Here is a 20,999-nt window from a genome sequence, read left to right on the forward strand (position 1 = left end):
CCCAGGCATGGGCAAACTTGGCCCTCCAGATGTTTTCAGACTACAGTTCCCATCATCCCTGACCACTGGTCCTGTTAGCTAGGGATGATGGGAGTTGTAGTCCCAAAACATCTGGAGGGCCAAGTTTGCCTATGCCTGATTTAACCCATCCCTCCCTTGCTGTAGTCCAGAAGAAAACCTTTCTCTGAAGCTTCTTGCGTTGGGAAGAAATTCCCATTTGTGCCTAGAGATGACTATAAGAAAACTGCATTCAGTTTTCTTGTAGAGGCCTCAGTTCATGGAACTCAACAAAAATAAATCCATACACATCTTTGTAGCAAAAGTTGTTTTCAGTCTTAGAATCACAGAGTTGTTCTCTCTTGTCCTTCTTACAGGCTGCCATGTTAGATGTACTTTCTTTCAAGCAGCCCTGTGCCCTTCTTTATGCATTTAAAAAGACTCATAAATATGTAACACAGTGTTAAATATTTCCTAATTTAAAAACCAAACATTTTGTTTGATAAGATGTGCTAATGTCTTGGAAAACTGTGAGCATATACATTCCTGCTACAGTTTTATGGCATGGGAGACAAGCATAGGATCAAATTTGCTGTGTTGTGGTTCATTTTTCTCCTATTATTTTTCAGTCACCTGTCTTTTAGCCAGCCACTAACACAGAGAAAACAGAAAACAATGTCAGTCCTATCAACAGTGTGTCACCTGAACCATCTGTTCTCTAGAAGTCTAGTCTATTTGCTCTAAATATTTTTAAAAATGTTTAGAGCAGCACGGACAAAGCATCCTGGCTCCATAATAATCACAAGGACACAGCAATAATCCCTTTTTGCTAAACTAAAGCTAGCCACTATTGTTTAGGGCACAAAATAGATCTTCATTGTTTCATATTATTCTACAACTCCTTAGGGCTGGACTGCACAGTATCTACACCCACTCAACTGGAAATGACCCACGCATAATGGATTTTCCATGGTTGTATTATCATATAAAGGTAAAGGACCCCTGACACTTAAGTCCAGTCGCGAATGACTCGCGAATGATCGCATACCTAAACCTTTGCTAGCATATGGAAGATTCAGGATAGATAAAAGCACATAGTTTAACTATGTTAATGACAACCACTAACCTAGATGGCTTTAAAAGAGGATTAGATAAATTCATGAAAAACAGAGTAGCTATCAGTAGCTTAAAAAGAAGGTAAAGGACCCGTGACAGTTAAGTCCAGTCGTGAACAACTCTGGGGTTGCGGCGCTCATCTCGCTTTACAGGCCGAGGAAGCTGGCGTTTGTCCGCAGACAGTTTTTCCAGGTCATGTGGCCAGCATGACTAAGCCACTTCTGGTGAAACCAGAGCAGTGCATGGAAACGCCGTTTACCTTCCCACCAGAGCAGTACCTATTTATCTACTTGCACTTTTTGGTGTTCTTTCAAATGGCTAGGTGGGCAGGAGCTGGGACCGAGCAACAGGAGCTCACCCCATCATGGGGATTTGAACCACCAACATTCCGATTGGCCACAGCACCACCCGCCATCATATATAGTACCAGTAATTTATTTGTACCACATGATGACGGACACTGTTCGCTATGGTATCAATGTTCTACATGTGCCCATAGTTTGCTGCACATGTGGCACCAGATGTCAGATGATTCAAGTCTCAAGGCAGTACCCTCAGTCAAAGCACTGGTTCCTTGTTCCGTTATGACTGTTGTCTAAAGAAGGAAGCTGCAGGCATTTTGCACCAAGCATTTGTTGTGTGGTGATAAATGTGTGGTTCCACCCATTGCAGTACTGTTCTTAAAACAAATACTGGGGCTTTACAGAATGTTTGGTACACACTCCAAGTTAAACCTGGAAAGGCTGAGTCTGCCAAAGATATTATACCAAAAAGGGGTTAAGGGATTAATAATTTGAGGCAGTTATTGTGAGTCAGCTTTACATTTTATTCCTGACTTGCGTGTATGCATTTTCTCTTACATGGCTGTAAAAAGAAATCCCTGAAGCCTTGAATCATCTGTGGTCATAGGAGATTTTATTCCCTCCTCTATAATCAGAATGATGAGGTTAGAATGATTTCCCCCCCTCTGCTTTCAAAAGCAGTTGGTGAGCTAATTTATGTTGTGAGCTGGGAGGCAGCAGGGTGGGGTTTGGTGTGTGTGTGTGTCCCGTCCCCACCCCCCCGGGCAAATGATTTGTGTCTCAGAAAAACTAAATCAAGAAAATTGTGGTTAACGCATTGAGGGACCCTAGTTAAGTGATACCTTGAAGACTAGAGAGATTCTCAGAGGATTTGAGGACTCTTGGGAGTTATCCATTGATACATTTTTTCAACAGAAAGAGAAAGTAAAACTGAGTTAAAATCCTGTTACAATCTTTGCAGCAGGTAGATTTATGAGAGAAAGGCATATTATTAGAAAGTATGTTAATTGCATCTGCCGCATGTAGGAGATGGGAGTGTCACATTTTGCAGCCGAATGTTATTATTACAATGTACTAGCACACAGAGCATTTCACATGTAGGAAAGAAAATTGTGGGCCATAATAAGAGAATAGAAAATTCCATCCTGCCTGAAATGTTCATAGATATCATTATTTGTTTGCTCAGCTTTGCAGAATTGCAGTAAACCACTTACTTTTAATGGCTAGCTAGCATGAATATGATTTTATAAGGAACCATATTTTATGCTGTGATTGACTTCCACAATTAAAAGTACAGCAAGGTATGTGACACTTTTTTCAAATTCTTTTTATTAATTTCCCAAATTATTACAAATCAGACCAAATTAATTTAATTTAATACAATTTCTTAAAATCAGGTTTCCCGCTCTTGTTCCAAACATATGATCAACATCATTTCTTCACTCAGTATACCCCCCTTGGCCAAGGCTGAATGGACTTTATTTAATATTATTCCTGGACTGCTGTTGGAGGAATGCAGGGGGGGGGGATGAACTGCTGCCGAACAGATATTGTAAAGAGTCTGAATTTGAGAAAAGATCTTGCTTTTAACTGTGTGCTGGGGAAGAACTCCAGAGCGGAATTTTAATGGCGGAGTTTAGATATGCATTCTGTGAGTTATTTATGGCTGCAGCTTGTACACTAGTCTGTAAGCAGCGGAAGGAATTGAATGTGATCTTATACCATCTAGATAAACACTGCAAAAAACTATGGACATTGGGATGCAGAAAGGGGAGGTATGGGGAAGTCCGAGAAGAGAGGTTCATGAAAAAATTGTTATGAAACTATACGTGTATGTATGTCTTTTTATGTGTGTGTTTGTTTAAAAAACTTTGTAAAACCAATAAAAATCTTATAAAAAAAAACACTGCAAAGAACTGAACAATGGAAGATAGTAATTAACTCTCCCAGCACACCAGGTCCAGAACAACAATGTATATGAAGGATTACACATGTGTAATTGATTATTTATTTTTAAGATGTAATGGAGGTGCTGTTTGTAAGGTGAAAAAAAGTGGCCAGCTGGAAGTACAGTGGTACCTCGGGTTAAGAACTTAATTTGTTCTGGAGGTCCGTTCTTAACCTGAAACTGTTCTTAATCTGAGGTACCACTTTAGTTAATGGGGCCTCCCGCTGCGTGATTTCTGTTATCATCCTGAAGCAAAGTTCTTAACCCGAGGTACTATTTCTGGGTTAGCGGAGTCTGTAACCTGAAGCGTTTGTAACCTGAAGTGCCTGTAACCCAAGGTACAACTGTATGGTTTAACGGCACGTGAAGGATGTAAACTGAACTCTAAATAAGAAATAATGTGGCTATGTGAGGAAATGAAAAATCTCACTTATTAAGAGAAAGGGGTCAGAGGTTGATAAGTTTCATACAGTGTGGTTCATATTTACTCAATATGTGTCATTATCAAAAGGTACATATTGTTTCATGCCACCCCAATTTCCAAGCAGTGGAAGATTCCTTGGAATGAGGAACAGCGGGGATTGGGGTGTCTTTAGGATATGTGGTTTATTTGCACATGACCCGGAAGCTATATGCCAGCTCCCTCGGCCAGTAAAGTGAGATGAATGCTGCAACCCCAGAGTCCTCCGCAACTGGACCTAACGGTCAGGGGTCCCTTTACCTTTACCTTACATATACACCTGAGCCTAAGAACCCAATAGATTTTTCTCTCTCTCCATTAGTCACAGCTTTGGCTCTTCTGTTCTTCAGTTGCAGATCCACCTTTCAGCTGCTCAGCTCACACACAACTGACCTCAATAGATTGCACACAGTATTGTATAGTGTGATCCTATGCAGTTTATTATATTAGGCCTCCCAATTAGCTAAGTACTGCAGGACCCCTGTTTTTCAAAAGCCAAGTCATGGACCCCCTACTTTTGAAAATGTTGATATCTCTGTGGTAGTTTTTGTTATGTGAATTGTGCCTCTTCAACATGCCCCAGCACAAAACCAGGATACATGTCTTCCGGATTACTCTTCCATGCAAGAAACGTGATCCACACAAGAGCGCACAGCACCCCAAAACAGGATGTCCTGGACAGTTGACAGGTATGTGCCATGAATCCTCTGGGTGGGTTACATGGACCCTCTGAGGTCCATGAACCACTAATTAGGAACCACTGCATTAGGCTATAATCCTTTACCCTACAACCTGGGAATGAATCTCACTGACCCAAATGAGACTTACTTCTGTGTAAAGAAATGTTATACTTTTAAAAGTTTTCCGAGTTAGCATTCTTCAATAGTTAAGAATCATATTCAAGATGGCAAGAAAGCACAAGTAATGAATTTCATTGTTTAAGTGTGCTGTCAACCCTTTCTGACACTTTCCGTCATGAGACATCTGTCCTTTTCCCAATCTTTCCAAATAGGTTAGAGCTCATAGATTCTGACCTTTGAAAGTTTCCTTGCTATTCACTTCCTACAAACATCTTATGAAATTTAAATGCATGAAATTATGTTAATATGACATTCTGCCAGCACACACACTTTGCTTATATAGAATCGTCTCTGCTGGAGGCACATTTCCCAGTATTTTTTCTCCCATGAGGAACCACCACAAACTCTTTGTTTTTAAGGACCTAAAAACTAATCACCTAGAAGATGTGTCACTCTGTCCCCATAATAAATCATGGGATGCCAACTGTCAAATAAACATAGGGCCAGCAAACATAGCTTCCTTATCTGAAAGAATGCCAAATAACAATGTTAGGAAAATACCCATACGAGTACCATTCAGGAAGGGTTAAATCTCAGTTGCAGTGAGGGAAGAAGAGAGAAAACTGAAAATCTGTATGGATATGTGCCTTAGACCATGACAGCCCTGTGGAAAATGTCAAGGATATCAAAGGTATAACCCTTGTAAATACACCTCCCCCCGCCACCACATAATGCATTTTATTTATGGATTTGTTTTTAACGTTCTGAAAACAGCATCGTCATCCACACATGGAATCCAAGCTGGTATAGATAAAAGAAGGGAGCCTTCATTCACAGGAAGGATTCTGAGTCATCAGTCTTCTGCCGGTGAAAGGCAAACAGAAAGCAATTTTTTGTCAGTTTCCCCATCAAAATGTATATTCTGATCTTATTTGAGTTATCCTTCTGTCTATCATGCAGGTTGCTGAGCCTGCACCCTGCTTACGTTCAGTAGTGCTACAGCATCTAGTATAATATGCAGGGCATTTTCTGGGCCCAGCTTTCAGTTCCTAAATCATTAACTCTCTGCAAATTGCACAAATATTAACTTAGTTCTTAGTTTGTTAGCAACATAGCTGACTCCATATTTCTAGAGAACTATTTGCCCTGATACATCAAACAGAGTTGACATTTAAATGTATTCTTCTTCTTCTCTATGGGTGCTAGCAAATACATATTTGACTCTTATGAATAAAGAGTGGGTTTGGGGCCTCAAAGCCTCCAAACAGACTTTGGAGATTCTTCTGAGGACAGTAAACCACTTGGTTTGTGTATCTTTTAAATACACATTGTTATGTGTATCAACCTTGCTTAAAGCTAATATAATCTTCCTTAGTACCTGCATAGGCCCACATTTGAGGGACAATGCACTTAAGTGTCAACCTTGCTTAATAAGGCGATCACTTGGCAAGGATATTTATAGATCTGTCTCAAAAGGGATGGACTTACTAGCAATTCAGGTGGTTACCTTTTCTGGTCTTTCACCTTTTCTGTCCCCTCTTCTCTCCATCATTCACTTAACTAGAACGATGGCAGGGCTCCCAGAGAACAATAGTGCTGATGGCAGAGGTGTGTCCAGATGGTCTCAGATGACGGGGTTTTTCATCTCCTCTCCATCACTCACAGTTTCTTCCCGCTTTAACTATCTTTAGACAGTTGAAATATTTTTTACAATGAAATGACAAAAGTTTTCTTTTCTGTACCACAAAAAGTAAATGTAATTTGTTTCTTCCAGTGAATGAAATACACAACATTATGTGATAATACTGTGATTTGGTATCCTACATATTCTCCTGACAACACATTAATTGGCTTTTTATATGGGTGCCTATGTGCTGCTAGATTGCAGTTTTGTGATGTGAAATGGAACCCCAGTTGAGCTAAGAAATCGAACCCTTGAAAGAAATATCCACTGAAAGTCCTTTTCCTCTCTTCTATATATTTTTCATATCAGTTCATCTCCCCATGGCATACTTGCTTTTGATATGCTATCTGCAAAATCAGCTTTCAGGGGAAACCATTGGGTTCATTCTATAATTAATTTCTACCTATGCTTTAATTAATAGTGCTTTTGTATCTCCTTTTTTAATTATCCTAGCATGACCTTCCGCAGAAAAGAAAGTTTAAAAAACTGAAAAGAGAGCCTGTACATTAAACACACTATTGCAGTTCTTTGCCTTACCACTTTTGCTGTCAGATGTTCCTCTGGTATAAATTATGCCACTGAAGGTTTTAGGATTCAAAGGCATAAGGCAAAGATGCCAGTTTTAACATATCAGGCATAAAGAGGTATGTCCAGGCAGATAATGATACAAATTAAAGTGTGAATATGTAAACATGTGTTATGACATTTGCCTTGCCTGTTTATCTGGGTGCCAGTTGCTAACATATTCCCAGTTTTATTGGCATACTTACTGAAGTGCACTCTGGTCTGTGCTTGTGGCATATATGGGTGAGATGAGTCCTTAAAGGTTTGGAAACTGCTGCCTTACGTTTTGTAGTGCATAATCATGTTCATTCTAGGTACGTTTAAATTCTATATTGAAGCATCTATTTTATTAAAGCCATTTGGCAAAAGAAAGATATAAGGATTCAATAGATTGAGTTTCCCTTATAGGGAGTAGAACATTGGATCAAGTAGACCAATACTGAGTACTGCTGACTGATTGATAGTAGCTGTCCAAGCTGTGACATTCTTCAAAGTTGTGAATGGACCTGGGACTTTATATATTTATTTGTGCCATATTGTCATGGGCCAGGAGTCAGCTTCACCTGCTGAATAGGGGAGAAGGGGGAGTGACTCCACCTGCAGCAAGGACACAGAGGAGAGGGAACTGATAAGAACCAGCTGGCTTTAGCCTTCTTAAGCGCTCTGCAGCAGCAGTCAGATGCTGGTAACAATGCTTGTGGTTCCTGGCCCTCCCTTGCTGCTTCCTGCACATCTTGACCCTTGATCACTGAATTCCGTCACCCCAGACCATCTGACCTGACCCTAGGTTGGACCTGACTTTGGATGCTAACTCTGACTCCAGGCAAGTAGACCTCATAGACTCTTCTGGTTGACAGACCTCCCACTACACTGAGCTCTGCATGTGGTTGCTCAGCAATGAGACTACGACATCTACCACCGTATTGTATAGTTACTATCATTTTTCTAATAATCTTAGAACAATCTGCTCCTGATGAATTTTGCCTGCTTCGGAGATCCTAAAAGGAAACAATTCTAGTTTGGGGGGGAAATCACCAGCTCTCTTAGCAACCTACAGTACTGCAAATGATAAACATATATGCAGCCACCAGGAAATGCATAGCGGTGCCAAAGGCAGGTTATATAAATTCAGGAGCTTGTGATTTCTCTTAGCCATTAATTAGAAATAAACTTTCAAGGAGAAGTATGCTGGTTAGCAATTGAAGAGGTGCTGGTCATGGCTTGAGAATGCCCAAATGAAGGAGCTCTGATTTGTCTGAGATAAGGCCTGGATTTACTTGTTCTGATGTTGGGCATGGAGAACAGGTAGGATTTTTCTATGAGCAAGCATTTCCTGTCACATCCTCATTCCATAGAAAAAGAGTGCTTCTATTTTAAAAATTCCCCACGTCTCTATTCAATGAACAAGAGCCTTGCATCATATTGATTCTGATATTCAACAGAACAGGCTTCATCTAATTCTCACCTTCTTGGTTCCATCCCTGCTTTTTTTACCACTGTTCATCTTGTTCCTTGAAAATAGGAACTAGTTAGATTACTACAACATGCTCTATGTGGAACTGCTCTTGAAGAACGTTCAGAAATTGCAGCTGCTGAAAATGTGACAAGCAGGCTAGTTTCTGGTGTACATGTTTCTAAGCCGTATTATACCAGTCTTGTATCTATTGAGCTGGCTTCCCATTTTTTTGGGGGGGGAGCAATTCAAGGTACTAGTTCTTACCAAAGCTGCCCTGCATCATTCCCTCCCATATAAGCCAGCCTGTAGGTTGAGTTCTTCTTCTAAGGTCCTGTTGTATATCCCACATCCTACAGTGGTTTGGTTTTGGTGAATGGCACCCAGGTTATGGAATTACCTCCCCAGGGAAGTTAGACTGGAGCCATCACTTACAATTTTTAGGGTTGGCTTTCATTATTTGTCTACTATATGTTAATAAACAGCCATTAAATAGAAATCGGGCAGATTATTTGTACTTGGAGTGTTCATCATATAGGCTTAGACTCCTGTTAACAAGCTGGAAATAATGCCAAGACATTGGCAATAGCAAAATATTTTGTCATCATGGAAACTTCATTCACAGCACATTCTCAAATTCAAGCACATTGTAATTTTGCACACTTCAAATCAAAGCACTTCTGTAATTTCTAAATCGGTGACTATTCAGAGCAGCTTTGTGATTGAAATATTTGTAACGAATCTATATGTTGTAATACCGTCTAACACTTATTGACACAGATCAGCAAAGCCATGTGCCTGATTTCTTCAGGTTGTCATTGCAACCAGATCAAATGAACACCATACATTTAAAGCACATAGCATCCTCCATAGACTTCTAGGAACAATAGTTTGTTAAGGGTGCTGGAAATTGCAGCTCTGTGAGGGGTAAGCTATGATTCCCAGGCTTCTTTGGGGGAAGTTATGTGCTTTAAATGTGTTGGGTTTTGTTGTATCAGAATTCAAATTTGCTTAAAAAAATTATGTCAGGGCAAATACTGACACATATATTACTCAGCTCAAATACTTGGGGCATATCTTTGTGCATGGTGAAGGTGATCAACCCAGGAGCAGTGTGAAAAGAACACTGGAAAACAGGATAGAAGAACTAGCATTATAAACAACTAACATAATATTTGCCGCATCTGAATGCCCCCTAAGTGCCAGAACTATATGGTATGCTAATCATCTGTTGGGAGAACTTCGTCTGCTTCCCTGGGTTTCTGATCATATGAAGATCAGTGTTAGAATTCTCTTCATAGCTCATGATGGCATGAGAAGTGGCCAACTATAAGCATGTGATGCTCAACTAACATGTGGTTAAGGGTCATCTACATTCACCTAGAACATCACAAGATTTCTACTTGTTGTATGTATCCTGTGGATGCATGTCCTCCTCTAGAATCCTTTTTATGACTTTCCTTATATTATTCCTGTGGTCTGCTCCATTTCCAGTTTCACTGTGTCCTACCCTTGTTAATGGTCGGCTGGCTGTAGTGCAGTTCTGTTATTGTTTCTTCACTTGGTCTGTGTCATATTTTATACATTTCCTGAGATATTTCTGATTGCAGACACCGAACAGGTATAAAAATAGCACATTTGTTGTAATGTGGATCATTAAAATTCATAGGCTGTACCGAGACTTGGTTCCTGTGCTTTCTGGACAGGCCTGTTAACCTTTGAAAGATTTGCAGAGGCATTTCTACAATGGAATAATAAAAAATAGGCAAGTGAGAAGAGGCTACGGGGCAAGAATAGCTGGAGAAGGTACATGTGTGTCAGACAATGGACCTGTAAGAAGCTTGTTAGAAAATATTCAGAATTCCCCCCCACACACATTCCATTTCTCCTTCCTTCTAAAGGCCACTGGTGCCTGCATTATTTCTGTGAGGAAGTAGAACATTTTGCACTTCTTTGTGAAACTGCAACTCTCTGAGTCTTCAATGGAGCAGCATTTTTGAAGTTATTGTAGTCCCGTGATATATTTGTTCAGGCCATGAATAGCCAGAACTGTAGCTGAGCAAGAATTCTTGTTCAGTGCTTGTTGAATGTGAGGGCTGCTTCTTCCAAATGGTGGTTTAATTCATCATTCATAATAGGTTTCTGTGAAATTCTTGAGCTCCGACCTTTAGAGTGGCCATATACTGCAACAGGCACCTCCTTCCACTTTGACCACATATGGCAAATCTAAGCTTTGTATGTTTGTTTATCAGAATTGTACTCAGGATAGCTGTTGGTTTATATCCATGGTGTAGAATGGCACAGGCCTTTTATGGGTTTACGTTTGCATAGGGAATCTGTAACTTACAGAATCGAGTCAATTTCACCACTACAAGGCAGAGTCAAGCTGTTATGCTTCTAAACACTAGGATCACTAGAAGACACAGACTGATTTGGTAGCTTTTCTAAGCAAGAAAGGGGACAGAATGTTAACATAAGAATGTAAAGACATTGGATCAGGCCAGCAGCCCGTCCAGCATTCTGTTCTATCAGTGGCTAGCCAGATGCCTGTGGGAAACCCGCAAGCAGAGACACTGAAAAAATGGATATAAGAAATTATAGGCCAATATCGCTGCTTAACTGTGATTATAAAATCTTCGCAGATATCTTGGCGAACAGACTCAGGAAATACCTAACAAAATCAATACATAAAGATCAAGTGGGATTCCTTCCCAACAGGCTATTAAAAGAAAATATACGGCATATAGTAAACGTTATTGAATATTTAGATCTTAGGGTAGATATATCGGCGGCGTTAATTTTCATCGATGCCGAAAAGGCTTTTGATAACGTTTCTTGGAAGTTTTTAATACAATGTATGAAAATAGCAGGAATAGAAGGCCCTTTTTTGGAAGGTATTAAAGCAATATACTCAGACCAAAGGGCTAAGCTGATAATTAACAATAACCTCTCCAGTTTTTTTACAATCACGAAAGTTACAAGACAGGGATGTCCGCTGTCTCCCCTTTTATTTATTATGGTTTTGGAAATAATCGCAAATAAAATAAGGAAAACACCAAATATAAGAGGTATAAGAATTGGAGAAAAAGAATATAAATTAAAGGCTTATGCCGATGACTTGGTACTGACATTAGAAGACCCAATAGGAAGTGCTAGTAACGCCCTAGAGTTGTTAGAGGAATTCGGGAAATTGTCCGGGTTTAAGTTAAATTAAAAAAAAAACGAAAATCTTAACAAAGAATCTGGCTGAAGATGGTAAGAATCAGCTAGAGTTAAAAACAGGTATTAAAGTAGTGAAAAGGGTAAAATACTTGGGAATATGGATCTCCCCGAAAAACATAAACTTAGTAGAGGATAACTATACTAAGGTCAGGAAAGAAATTAAGAAAGACCTAGATATCTGGAATAGGTTGAAATTATCCTGGACAGGAAGGATGGCCGCGATCAAGATGAGGATTCTCCCAAGATTACTGTTTTTGTTCCAGAATATCCCGGTAATTAGAGGCACGGCGTGCTTTAAGAAGTGGCAAAAAATATTAGCTAAATTTATATGGCAAGGGAAAAGAACTAGAATTAAATTTAAACTCCTCACGGATCTAAGAGAAAGAGGGGGCTCTGCAGTTCCGAACTTAAGGCTATACTACGAGGCCGCTTGCCTCTGTTGGATAAAGGATTGGGCAATCTTGAAAAATACAGATTTGTTAGATTTGGAGGGGTTTAACATTAGATTTGGCTGGCATGCCTATTTGTGGCATGACAAGGGAAAAGTTCATAAAGAGTTCTCTAACCATATTATTAGAGGTCCGTTAATTGAAATTTGGAACAGGAACAAAAAGCTCATTGAAAAAGATACCCCCTGGTGGCTTTCACCAATTGACATTTTAACAACTAAAAAATTAAATTTAGAGGGTGAAAGATGGACATATGAAGATCTTTTAGTTAAGTCAGAAAGGGGGTGGAAAATTAGACCGTATGAAGAGTTAAAGGACAAATTAGTTGGTTGGTTAGAATTTCACCAAATTAGTGCGCTGTGGTATGACCATAAAAAAACAGGGATGAGTGAAAAAAAGTCCAGATACCAGGTGGAAATCCTAGAAAGCAATACTAAACTTCTTTCCAAAATGTATAATCAATTGCTGGACTGGGAAACTAAAGATGAAAAGGTGAAGGGTGTCATGGTCAAATGGTCTACAGACTTGGGGTATAACCTGGAACATGACAGATGGGTGAAACTTTGGAGGAGTGGTATGAAGTTCACGGCCTGTGCTACTCTCCGAGAAAACTTAGAAAAAATGATGTATCGTTGGTACATCACCCCGGCAAAACTGGGGAAGATGTACAAGACCGGGGATAGCACATGCTGGAAATGTAAAACTATAGAAGGTAATTTTTTCTACATGTGGTGGACTTGTGATGAGGTGAAAAGATTTTGGGGACAAATTTATGATGAATTAAAGAAAATATTGAAATACACTTTCCAAAAAAAACCTGAAGCGTTCCTCTTAGGTATGATCGGAGAGGAGATCAAAAGCAAAGATCAAACATTCTTTCAATACTCAACGGTGGCGGCTAGGATCCTGTTAGCGCAAAACTGGAAAACCCCTAATATCCCCACGGTTAGAGAATGGCGGATGAAATTATTTGAGTATATAGAGTTAGCGAGATTGACACAGAGGATCAGGCATCAAAAAAATGTAAAACTAAAGAATGATTGGAATAAATTTTTAAGTTATATTGAAGGTAATTTGGGAATTAAAAAAATAACAGTGGACGGAATTTAAAACCTGCGATGTATAGAGTTATTATAATACAACTGCAGAATGGTTATAAATTTATCTAACCTAAATCGAGATGGAAGGAAGCCAATGTGTAACGTCTGTAAGTTTGTTTCTTTTATGTTAATATGTGTTAATCTGATATCTATTTTCTATTCTATTTCTTTTCTATTTTTTTCCATTTCTTTATTTTTACCTTTTAAATGTCTGTATGTCTTGGCTGATGTAGTTTGCAAGAATTTAATAAAATTTATTTTTTTAAAAAAAAGGAAACCCGCAAGCAGGATCTGAGCATAAGAGCATTTTTCCTTCTGGTGGTGAGTGTCATGTAGTACAGCTTTAAACCCACCTGGACCAGATTCTGTAGAATGTTTCTCTCTCTCTCTCTCTCTCTCTCTCTCTCTCTCACACACACACACACACACACACACCTACCTTGTCAGTAGCAAGTTCAGTAATGCCTCCTTCCTTCCTTTGCTTAGCATTGCAATGGAAGGTTAGTGTCTAAGTGCTACCAATTATATTTCTCAGTAATATCTCCCTTGGTTAAATGGGGTCACACCACATATTTATAAATTCTTGTTAGACAAATATGTAAGAGGTTCTGAACTCCTCAAATCAGTGCAGAAGGGGGACTTAAATAGATATGAAGGATTGGGATAAGAGCAGGACGAGACCAACATTGGAAGGGTCCCCTTTTACAGAAGTTGTTGGGATTGTGTGGTTTAGTGCAATTCTGTTGACAATAGGTGTTTACCTTGATACCAGATATCTAACTAATAGACAATTAGTGCTATAAATCAGCTCCCCAAATCTACTCTGATTCAAAATCCATTGACAAGTCCTGGTCTGTATAGGAGATGGGAGCCAGGGTAGGTAGATTAACTAGTCTGATTTGCTGCTTGACACAATTGCTGAAAGGTTTTACCATAGAGCTCTGATTTAAGATATCTGGACAAATTCTTCTTAGAATCACATACTCTACCTGTGTGCGTGCTTTGGTGCTCCCAAAATACATATTTTTAACATCTGTAAAATTATTGCTATCTGCCCTCTCTTATATAGCAGAACCTCTCACCACTCAGGTGAAAGATACACTGTGTGATAATGTCTTATTCAGTGCTGAATGCAGGTGCCTTTTGGGGGTGCTGTACACTAAGGTTATCAGATTTTTTTTCAATGAATCTGGGGACACTTTTCAACTTCAATGGATTTTGTATGGGAAATGATTTGTAAATCTGGGGACTGTCCCCAGGAAACGGGGACATCTAGTAACCTTACTGTACACCCAACATCATCTCCTTGTCGTCTCTGTCCCACACTGTCTGCAAATCTAAAGCGCCTTCTGCTGGAACATTTATAACCTGCTTTGTACCAAGAATGCGCTGCCATCATGTGTACACAGAGAGCGCTTTCCTAGGTTGCAGATCTACTGACATTGCATGGATGTGCCACTGTCTCTCACCATGTTTAACTTATCTATGAATGAAATAAGTAGAATAGGAAGCAGCAGAGTAACTTAGCCACCTCTATATACCTGTACTTGATATATATTCTCTGTATATCAGTATATCAACTCATTAGTTTCCAGTCCCTTGGACTACAAAAAATTAAAAAGGAAAGAAAGTTCTGTTTAAACACTAACTGCAGAGGGGTGAAGAAAGAGCATAAAGAACACAGCTGCACACTAGTTTGAAAATATGAAAACCTGTGTGTAGAAACAACACAGGTAGTAGCTGCCACTTTAGATGATGTTATTGTGCAAAGGTGTTTACAATTGCAGACCGCTATGTGCAAAAGCGCAATGTGAAAAAACAAGCCACCTTTTGGTGTACATATGCAAAAAGTCCTATGTTCAACCCCTATCATCTTCAGGTTGGGCTAGCAAAGACTGTCTGAAACCATGGACTCAGTGAACACAATGCTGTGTTAGGAGGACCATAGGCAACTTCCTATGTTCTTGAATTGTACACTCCGGCCAATTGGAGTTTGTGAAGGGAAGACTACAAAAATGAAAACATCCTGCACAATATAGGTACAATACAGCATAGGTACAATACAAATCTAAGGTAGCATTTGCTTCCTGGATAAGACGGACAGTGCTGAGGTCGTGTCTGCTCTGATTGAATGGATACTGAATAAAAATTGTGGTTTCCATGGCAGTTTCTGAAGATGTAAACATCACCCTCCCTCAGTTCCTTAACATAGCATTTATTATCCCCAGTGCTGTTAGCCCATAGACACAGAGCTTTTCTGGCTAGCCTGTTTGGTTACATACTGTACTACAAGGATCTTGCTAATGAGCTTATTAAAATTGTTTTGTGATACGCTGCACATGGGCTCAGTTCAGACATGTCAGTTTATGTACCCAGTGTTTTAAAACAAAAATAACACGTCAGCAGTTGACACATGTTATGCTTTGTGTCCTAAACAGAGTTAAACATGATGATGATGACAAGAAATGAATGGGTATGCGGTTCATAACAGCCAGGTTTGAGTTGACCAACAACCGTGCCATCATTATTATTATTTTGATAAATCACATTTCTGTGTTGATAAGATCACAGTAAAACAGCAAGGAAGCTCAACCTTTTGCTCCAACTGAACATCATTTCAGGCTGAGGTGGCAATTTTCCTTCATCAGGGCAGTATATTAGGATGAAGAGCAGCAGCATGCAACTTGCATTGTCAGTGAACAAAAGCGAGAGTTGCTCAGATAAGGGTAACAAATGTGGACACATTAAGATTTAATGGAGAATTCATTACTGACCTTGCCAAGGGAATATCAGCTCACACATCTGCATAATATGCAAGCATATCCTCGGCACATTTTATTTTTGTGGGTTTAAGGCAGACCCCGTTTGGAATAAAAACCTGGAGGAAGCCATTCATACCACAAATCATGTCCCCCCCCCACTTTCTCATTAAACACCTGCCATATTGCATATGATTTTCTTTCAGAATGGTAATGCGGCCTCAAAAATTACAGCCCAGGTAGTTTAAAAGTCATTCAAGGTAGTTAACATTAAGTTTGCCTGAGAAATGAAAAGGAGCAATTTTTATTTTACCTAATCATAAGCTCTGTTAGCCTGGAAGTCTTGAATTATTTCTGAGAAGAGCCTGCAAATGATAGAAGCCATCCGGCTAATTAGTTGGGTAAGGGCTGAGATTGGCAGGGGCGGAGTACATTTGGCTGGAAGGTCAGTTTGCAGCTCAGATTCTGGGGTAAGTTCTACAGCACAGTGTAGATAAAATGTGATCTTTGTAGATAACTTATTCATGAGTAGAATTTACTCCTTGAGGTACAAGATTGACATAAGGTAAAGGTAAAGGTACCCCTGCCCGTACGGGCCAGTCGTGTCTGACTCTAGGGTTGCGGGGTCATCTCGCTCTAGAGGCCATGAGCCGGCGCCGTCCGAGGACACTTCCGGGTCACATGGTCAGCGTGACGAAGCTGCAGCTGGCAAGCCAGCATCAGCGCAGCACACGGAAACGCCGTTTACCTTCCCGCTATAAAGCGGTACCTATTTATCTACTTGCACTTAAGAGTGCTTTCGAACTGCTAGGTGGGCAGGAGCTGGGACCGAACGACGGGAGCTCACCCCGCCACGGGGATTCGAACCGCCGACCATACGATCGGCAAGTCCTAGGCACTGAGGTTTTACCCACAGCGCCACCCACATCTTGAGGTACAAGATTGACATAGATCATTCTTAATGTTACTCGTCACCACAGAAGTGGCAAAGGGCAAGGAGGCACTGTATCTTCACTTCAATAAACAAGCCAGTTGTCTAACTCCTCCTTATACTGGCATGGTGGGGTCTTCTGTTTTCTTTTAAAAACTCACAGAAGAAATATGAAAGTGGGGGAAACAATTTCTATTTAGCTGTTTATCATAAACTTTAACCTTCAGAGACCCTCTGGTTAAGATTCTCTGATTCTGTATTGCTGTTCAGTCAATATCAAACACAATTCCCTCTCATATAAACAAACATATACACAACAATAAAAGCAAAACTAATTTCAGAGTAGTAGTATCTGCTGAACCATTATACTGTACTCCCTATACTGGCACGCCAGCTTGAATCAATTACTGCAGGATTATTTAAACACTCCATACAGGTATATGTAGAAATAGAAATATACTTGGAGTTAAACTTATTAGTTGAAACAATCTTCTCTTGCCTTTTTATTGTAAAACACACCAATGCACACGTAAAAATATCACAATTTTTGTGCAAGAATAACAATTTATTTCCCATTTTTTTCTAGAACCAATTACAATATCAATTAGAAATAATAAAGGTATTTCTGGAATTTAGCTTGAATGGGAAGTTACCTATTTTGCAATACATTCTGCTTTATTGTAAAGCTGAGTAAGTCCAAATGGTTCACAGTCAATATGCCTTCTGAAACCTGAAGGCAACTGATGGTGTTTAGCAGGTTACACATGAACTAAGAAACCATGAACTTGGGTAAACCATGAACTTAAATCACTTAACAGAATATAAACACAGGGAATTTCTGGCTGTATCTGAAAACTTATGGGAAAATTGTCAACATATATATTATCCTGGCTCAGCAAGATAGCTTAAAGTTAAAATGAACATCTTACCACAAATATCGTTTCTGTTCATCAATATTGCACTTGGACGTGACTGCACAATACTGTATAGCTGGCAGAGTTAATGATGAAAATAATCCATGGCCCAAAGAATCCATCAAAGGTAGGTAATAAAGTACTTCACCACCACCACTACCACCCCTTTAAAAATAGCAAAGATGGTTTAAAGGTAAAGGTACCCCTGATCATTAGGTCCAGTTGTGAACGACTCTGGAGTTGTGGCGCTCATCTCGCTCTATAGGCCGAGGGAGCCGGCGTTTGTCCGCAGACAGCTTCCTGGTCATGTGGCCAGCATGACTAAGCCACTTCTGGCAAACCAGAGCAGCACACGGAAACGCCACCACCCCTTAAAAAATAGCAAAGGTAGTTTAGTAGTACCCAATTATGTAAATGCTCTAAGATTAACCTTTATAAAGGATTAGTGTTGACTAGATAAAGTGCTCATAGCAAAGAAAGAGCATACTAGGAGAAATTTGTCCAACTTGTTATGATTCAAACCACCAAGTCTAATACACAAAAATACCACCACCACCACACATTATTTACAGAGCGTGAGCCTGACACAGTTTTAGCTTATTGGCACTCAGTATTTGAATGGTTATTAAGTTTCTTCTCAGTTGCTTTTACTGCACTGTAATATCCTTGGTTTTCTGAAGGGCACCTTCTGTTTCTGCTTCTGCTTCTGCATGCTAGACAAGTTGGTAGCCTTCCTAGGACTCAGTTCACCCAGATATTCTTTCAGATTTCTCCCCATCTGTGCTTGCTTTTTTTCTCATTGCAAACACTTTGAAAATATTTCTTGGTCCCTTTTGGATTATTCAGATGACCAGTCCATCAGCAAATATGTGCAGAGTGTCTCTACATGGGGAAGCATTCAAACATGAGATTCTTCACATTGACATTGAAATGCTCTTCATGCTCAGAAGGATGTATTTGGCAAGCCAATTTATTTCTGTAGTAAGGAGACTCTCCATGTAGACTCATCCTGCTGCAGAGATAGTGTACCATAACTGTTCGTTCCATGCTTAACACACAAACGCAAACACACACACTCTCTCTTTCTCTCTCTCAATTTTTTTTTTGCTATCAGTCAGTTCCTGCAACTGAAAATATATCTGGCTGCATTTCATCATTATATCTTGCTTTCCTCGTACATAACATGTTTGATTTGGTTTCATTTTATGTTACTGGCTTGGCTCTTGTACAAAAGATTCAGTTTAAATAGGGTGACAGGATAAGCAGTGTCTGTACTGAATGTTTGGGTGTGGTGGATGAATCACTTTTAGCATTGATGGTTAAATTCATATTCTCCCTTGCAATCACATGATGCTTAGAAGGTCAGAATTTAAATAGTATCTGAATATAGAAAGACGGCAAGAGGAAAAAGTAGAAGAGAAGAAAGTGACAGTGTACAATGAGATGACTGGATTGAGAAGAATCAAGCTGGATAGAGGGCGGGCCATCAGACCCGACACTAGGAAATGCAGTTAGTAATGATTGAAGCACATATAAGCAAAGGAAGGGATCAAAAAGATCCCTTCCTTGACTATAAGTCCAGGAAGGAAAGGATAAAAGACTGGGGAGGAGCCATAGCCCAGAGGTAGAACATATATGTAGCTTTCAAAAGGTTTAGGGTTTAATCCTTGGTGTCTCCAGATACAGCTGGAACTCTGAAATTTTAAAAATTCATGAAAATCTAAGAAGGCCCTTGTTTCAGACCCATCTAATCCTGCATTTTGCTCTGGAATTGGCCAACCAGAAACCTATGGGAAGTCCCTATGCAGGGCATAACTCAACAGCACTCTGTCTGCTTGAGTTTGCCTAATCCCTTTAAACCCTTTTCATGTTAGTGGAAGCCTTTATTATACAGTGGTACCTCGGGTTACATAGGCTTCAGGTTACATACGCTTCAGGTTACAGACTCCGCTAACCCAGAAATAGTACCTTGGGTTAAGAACTTTGCTTCAGGATGAGAACAGAAATCATGCTCCGGCGGCGCAGCAGCAGCAGGAGGCCCCATTAGCTAAAGTCGTGCTTCAGGTTAAGAACAGTTTTAGGTTAAGAACGGACCTCCAGAACGAATTAAGTTTTTAACCCGAGGTACCACTGTAGTTTGTGTGTTCTGTGAAGAAGTTGTGTCCTGAACCTTTTAAAATCCAAGCTTTGTTGAATGATTTTTGGTTTATTATGAGAGATGGAGGGAAAACTCCCTATCCATTTTCTCTACACTATGCACAGTCATATAAACTAATGAAGACATGGAACAATATATGACAGTGACAGGCAGAAGTAGAAGGGTAGACTTAAAAAAATAATCAAATGGTAGGAAAAGAGGTTGAGCTGCTTTAATATGAAAGAGTGCAAAATAAACTAAAGTTGAACAGAATTGTCCTCCCACCTCTAGTTTAAGGAAGACTTTACTCTCCAGCTTCCTGTAAGCACAGTGAATATGGAGATGTTTTGCACGAGCCCATTGAACCAAAATACTAGGCTACACACTCATACGTAGCATGCATGCTCTTAAGAACAACAACTTGCAGTTTAAGAGCTCATGAAGCTATAGGGGCAAATTCAATTTAACATTTTCTAATAACTCTTTTGGGGAAGCGTGAAAGGACGTATTTAGGAGTAAAAAGAAAATGGATTGACCAAAATAAAAATGACCTATTTGAGATTGATTTCCTCTAACTTTTTTTTAAAAAAAACAAACATTATTTCCTGTAAAGGATTTCCTTTCTGTATGGTTACCTTGACAACTCTGCTGCTGCTCCTCCCTCCCTCCCCCCCACCCCACCCCCCAAATTGGTGGCACTTAATTGATTGTAGAGGAGGTAAGAAGGGGGCAGACAGAACTCTGATTCTGTTGGTTTGATTGTTACTTGTTATCCCCCTGCACAAACACATGTCAATTTCGTGACATCTTAAGCAGCGAAAGCTATTTGGCATCATAATCCATGATATCACCTGGAAATGAAAAGTATCAAGAACTGGGACTCATTCTGACAAACAGGACAATCTCTCTCTCTCTCTCTCTTTCTCTCTCTCTCTCTCTCTCTCTCTCACACACACACACACACACGTAGGATTTTTGTGTGTGTATGTTTGAGGGACTGTCAGGGCAAAAAAGAGTGAGAGAGCTCAGACATAATTGTAGTATTTTTAGCATCTGCAGCTTACAGCCGTGCATGTCAATATTAGAATACAGCAGCAATGTGCTGAGCAGAGCCTAGAGATTCTAAAAATACGCCTTCCCTTTTCGCAACTGAAATTAAAATG

General features: G+C 39.8%; 1 protein-coding gene across 1 annotated transcript in view; it reads left to right on the forward strand.

Annotated features, from left to right (window-relative positions):
* Positions 1–20,999, forward strand: part of SGCD (sarcoglycan delta) — a 410,213-nt gene that overhangs the window by 190,747 nt on the left and 198,467 nt on the right. The gene's annotated exons all lie outside the window — the stretch shown is intronic.

This window comes from Podarcis vaucheri (assembly GCF_965113315.1).
Source record: "Podarcis vaucheri genome assembly, chromosome: 2".
NCBI classification, from domain to species: Eukaryota; Metazoa; Chordata; class Lepidosauria; order Squamata; family Lacertidae; genus Podarcis; species Podarcis vaucheri.